Genomic DNA, 5634 nt, shown 5'->3' on the forward strand with positions numbered 1-5634 from the left:
TGCTCTAGCTGTTGGATGTACTAATTTGGGAGATTTTTATTTGTTTTTGACATCCAATGATTATTATATATAAGATGGATGTATGCGGTTCCCGAAAAAAAAAAAGATGGATGTATGCGAATTAACCTTGGGGAAACTTGGTTCCTCTGTTGTAAAAGACTTTGTTATTTTGGTTTTTGCTTGCTTCTTCTATAATGAACGGCAGAGCTCCTGCCTTTTCCTAAAAGGAAAAAAGATGTATGCGAATTAATTATCATATTCTTGGGAAATTTACAGTATTACTTGGATACCAAATTGATTACAAATAATTTGAAATGAGATGATATCGAGAGTGAGTGAAGGACCGGTGCTGACTATATCTAGCTATAAAAAGGCCTAGTGAGACAGTGAAGCCTACTGAACATCTTGATTGAGCAAATTTGTTCCCTAGTATCAATGGATGTGCTATGTATCTATTAGCAGATTATGTGCAACCGTTGCACTCACTCATGACATTGTGACCGTCTCATTGGTCAATTCTACGGAAGAAAATTTGGTAGGACGGCCACTAGAACAGGTCCGGTCATCTGTAGCGGGCCTAAAGCCTTATCTTTATCGGGTAGCGCCCCCATCACAAAGCAAAGGTCACTGATGTGAGAAAATATCTCAATCGGGCATCCGGCCGTCACGGATGACACACATCTCAATCGGGCCAACACTATAGCCCGTCACAAATAACTCTCATCTCTAATGGGCCCAAACTATAGCCCGTCACGGATGACTGTCATCTCAATCGGGCCTAAACTATAGCCCGTCACGGATGAGTATAATCCAGAAAAAAATAAATTTTGTTTTTGGTTAGCCTCATGCCTTTGCTAGGCACGCCCGCGGGCCGGTCTTTTCTACACCCGAAAAGAAATTTTTGGTTAGCCTCATGCCTTTGCTAGGCACGCCCGCGGGCCGGTCTTTTCTACACCTGAAAAGAAATTTTTGGTTAGCCTCATGCCTTTGCTAGGCAAGTCCGCGGGTCGGTCTTTTCTACACCCGCCTCATGCCTTTGCTAGGCACGTCCGCGGGTCGGTCTTTTCTACACCCGGAAAGAATTTTCCGATCGGTCACCCATCCTGAAATTGCTCCACCCTAAGCACGCTTAACCTCAGAGTTTTTTAGAATCAAAGAAGTTGTACATTCATTCACATACACAACCATCAATATATTTAACACGACCACATTCACATAACATCTATTTTGATCACATATTTCACATCCATTCACATATTTCACCAGCAAAACCGAGTTAATTGGATCAAATGTATATATATAGCAAATATTAACATGATGAGGAGGTAAATCAGACTTCTAGGCAAAAATAAATTTCGAATTAAATTTTATGATACTAAATGAACTCATATGAAAAAACTGTCAAAAACAAAGTTGTAGAACTCATTGAGATCTACCAATTTTATTTTGCTCATTTCTCCATCCGGGTTTGATTGAACTATATAAAATCTAGATTTTAAAATATAAGAAAATCAAATAGTTTTTCGGGTCCTAAATGATTTCAAATGGAAAAATTGTCAACAACAAAGTTGTATAACTCATCAAGATCTATAACTTTTTTTTGGTCATTTTTCTATATAACATTTTTTGAACAGTTTTAATTTGAATTTGAAAATATGACAACTTCAAACAATATTTTCCAATACTAAATGATTTCAAATAGAAAAGTTATCAAGAACAAAGTTGTATAACTTATCAAGATTTACAACTTTTATTTTGGTCATTTCTCTATATAACATTTATTGAACAGTTTGAATTTAAATTTGAAAATATAACAACTTCAAATAACAATTTCAAATACTAAATGATTTTAACTGAAAAAGTCATGAACAACAAAGTTGTATAACTCATCAAGATCTATAACTTTTATTTTGGTTATTTCTTCATCCGACAAAGTGATAGTAACATTGTTCATAAAATTCACATACCTCTCATTTGGTTTTATAAACTATAACACAGATATGTCAATTTTGTGAACAATGTTATTAACACTTTGTCAATTGAAGAAATAACAAAAATAAAAGTTATAGATCTTGATGAGTTATACAACTTTGTTGTTGATGACTTTTTTAGTTGAAATCTTTTAGTATTTGAAAATTTTGTTTGAAGTTATCATATTTTCAAATTCAAATTGAAACTGTTCAAAAAAAAGTTATATAGAAAAATGATCAAAATAAAAGTTATAGATCTTGATGAGTTATACAACTTCGTTGTTGATGACTTTTTCAGTTGAAATCATTAAATATTTGAAAATATTGTTTTGAAGTTGTCATATTTTTAAATTCAAATTCAAACTGTTCAAAAAAGTTATGTAGAAAAATGACCAAAATAAAAGTTATAGATCTTGATGAGTTATACAATTTTGTTGTTGATGAGTTTTCCATTTGAAATCATTTATTATTTGAAAATATTGTTTGAAGTTGTTATATTTTCAAATTCAAATTCAAACTGTTCAAAAAAAAGGTTATATAGAAAAATGACCAAAATAAAAAAATTAAATATTGATAAGTTATACAACTTTGTTGTTGACAATTTTTCCATTAGAAATCATTTACTACCCGAAAAAATATTTTGACTAATAAAATAAATTATTACACTACAGTTAATTATTTTGCTACATGTCAACTCACAAATATAAATATTTCATATGAAAAATGGAAAAATACTAAGTCATCTCAATCGGGCATTAGTATAGAGCCCGCCACGAATGAGTCATCTGTGACGGGCCTAGTTGTTGAGATATGGTCGCACAGACATGTTAGATGGGCATAAAGCTAAGGCTCGTCACGGATGACACATATCAGTGACGGGCCATAGTTTAGGCCCGATTGAGATAACATTCCATATCTCAATCAGGCCCCAAGTTGATGCCCGTCATGGAGTATCTCAATCGGGCGTTTTTTTGGTCCGATTGAGATCACTTCCTTGTGATGGCCGCTAATTCCAAGCATGTTAGAGGTCGTTACATATGGAAGGCTCTATACTAGTGGGCCGTCCTAACTCCTACGCTCGTCTGAAAGATTTCGCTTCTCCACACGAATCTCTTAGCAGCAAGTCTCTTTCATCCCCTTTCTTCTTTCTCCTGCCGTATGCCATCTCCTTTCTTCTTCCTCCTAAGTCCTACCAGGTTTTTTTTTTATTTGCCTGATTGTATCGGAGGTCACCGATATACCGAAATTTTAAACAAATATTGATCAAATTTGAACAAAATATTACCAAATTTAAAAAAATAAAAATTTAGACCAAAATAATATCAAATTAGGGGGTCCGAAATGACTGAATTTTTCAAAATTTCATTCCGGAATATTGAACCCTGAGTCCTACCCGGTGACTCGACGAGGCATCCAGCGCACTGCGGATTGCATCCAGCATATCCAGCCGCAGAAAAGATCACGAGTGGATAACCTATAGCAGCGTAGAGATGGGAGCCTCCCACCGCACCCATCATACTTAGGGGCTGTTTGGTTGGTAACCTGAGTGATATGCCTGAGAAAAAAGCGTGCCTGGGTGGAAGAAAATCAAAGAATAAAGTTGCCTGATGAGGCGTGCCTGTGCTTTTCTTGTATGGTTGGAGTTCTACGGCTGAGGAAAACAGATTAAGCAAAACCGTGCTTAATTAGCACTGACATTTTGTTATAATATAGCTAATCCACTTAATTAGCAGTTATGCATGCATCCTTTGCAGGTACTGTCACATCGACAAGTCAAACATGGCTTCCAAGCCATTCAAAGCTCTGACTACCTGCGGACAGGACACGTGCTACTCGCTAATCACATTCTTAGCTCACGCCTGGAGGTCAGGCCTCCTTTTTCGGTCGCCTGAGCCAGGCTAACCACGGTGCCGGACGGCTCAGGTCAGGCAGTAGACAAATGTCTCAGGGCATCAACCAAACACATTCCAGTTTTTCTCTGGCATATCTCAGGCCAGGCTGATCCTTCTCAGGGTAGCATCCAAACAGACCCTTATTCCCGAGATTGACATGCAATGCCCACAATATGCAGAGTAAGATACGCAATTGTCGTTGGTCAATGAATTTGCAATGAAAAGTTTAACCTCTCTTTATCCAACTGAGAAGGTGTGATAGCTTAGTGGTTGAGGTTGTTTCCTTCAAAGGAAAGGTCCAATGTTTAAACCCATGCATGTAACGTCTTTTTTACATTTTTCCCTACTAACCGTTATATGCTCAAAAAATATGCATGCTAAAGGCTTCGAATCCAAGACCAAGTGCAAAAAATCACAGGAGCTACTACACTAATAGTACATTCAAAGTAGGAATCTCCATTACAGTCTTTTACCCTTGCAGAGGTCAGCGCTAATAAGAATGACGCTGACCCTTGATGATGTGGCTAATACATGCCACCTCGAACGGAGGTTAGCGCCAAAATCAGGGGCGTCGAGATGTTGAATCTCAGCACCAATTCTAATAGACGCTGACGTCGCGATTTATTTTTAAAATAAGTTTTTGACGCGGTTTACTCTTGTAATAAGTTTTTATAAAGGGTTAAATTGTCAAAATTTCGACAGTAGGTAGATGGGACTATGGGAGATTGAAAAGAAGGGATAACTGCTGGGGAGTGGAGAAGAGACTTGCTGCTACGAGATTTGTGTGGACAGGTGTCACGAGATGAAGCAAAGTCTTTCAGAGTTTAGACGAGCATAGGACAGCTGCCCTACCAAATTTTCTTCCCAATTCTATAGTTCTATTACCTACCATGGATCTGCGTTGTAATGTGTAATTCTTAAAAAAAAAGAAAATAAGGAAGCTATGTTGTTTGCACCTAGGGGTGGATGTCGAGTTGGCTCGGCTCCGCTCGGTCTGGCTCGTTAGAGCTAGCTCGGCTTGGCTCGTCAACAAGCTCGAGCTAGCTCGTTAACCTCGCGAGCTAGGGGGCAAGAGACATAGCCGGCGAGCACGGGAAGCAGCTCAACCTCGCCGGCCAACCAGGGGAGGAGCTTGACGGCGGAGGAAACGAGCTCGAGCTCGCCGGCGACCACGAGGAGGAGCTCAATGGTGGAGGGGAGGAACTCGACCTCCGCAGCTCTGTCGGCACTTGGACGGCTCACGGTTGAACCACGAGGAGGAGACGAGCTCGAGCTCACCGGCGGCGTCAGGTGCTGGGGGCGGGCGAGCAACGGCGGCGGTGGGCGCTGGGGGGAGAGGCGGAGAGCGACGACGGCGGGCGCTGGATCTCCCAGCGACGGCGGGCGTTGGGGGAGAGGCGGAGACCGGCGGCGGGGGGCGTTGGGGGAGAGACGGAGACCAGTGGCATCGGTCGCTAGGGGAGAGGCTGAGTGGCATCGCCGCGTCGGGTCTCAGGTGGGGAATTGAGTAGTGAGGAGACGAGACTCACGAGAGGACTAGGGTTTGCAATTGCACAGTGTCTACTTGTCTTTGGCTTGGGCCTTTTTGTTGTATTGGGCTTTTGGGCTGTCTTATGGAGTCCTGGCTCGTTAAGGCTCGCGAGCTGTAGACAGCCCAAAAGCCGAATACAACGAAAAGGCCCAAGCCCAAAACAAGTAGACACTATCGAGCTGGCTCGTTATCTCTAACGAGCTAAAATGCCAGCTCGGCTCGTTAGGAAATTCAAATGAGT

Source organism: Oryza sativa, chromosome 12 (assembly GCF_034140825.1).
Source record: "Oryza sativa Japonica Group chromosome 12, ASM3414082v1".
Classification (NCBI taxonomy): Eukaryota; Viridiplantae; Streptophyta; class Magnoliopsida; order Poales; family Poaceae; genus Oryza; species Oryza sativa.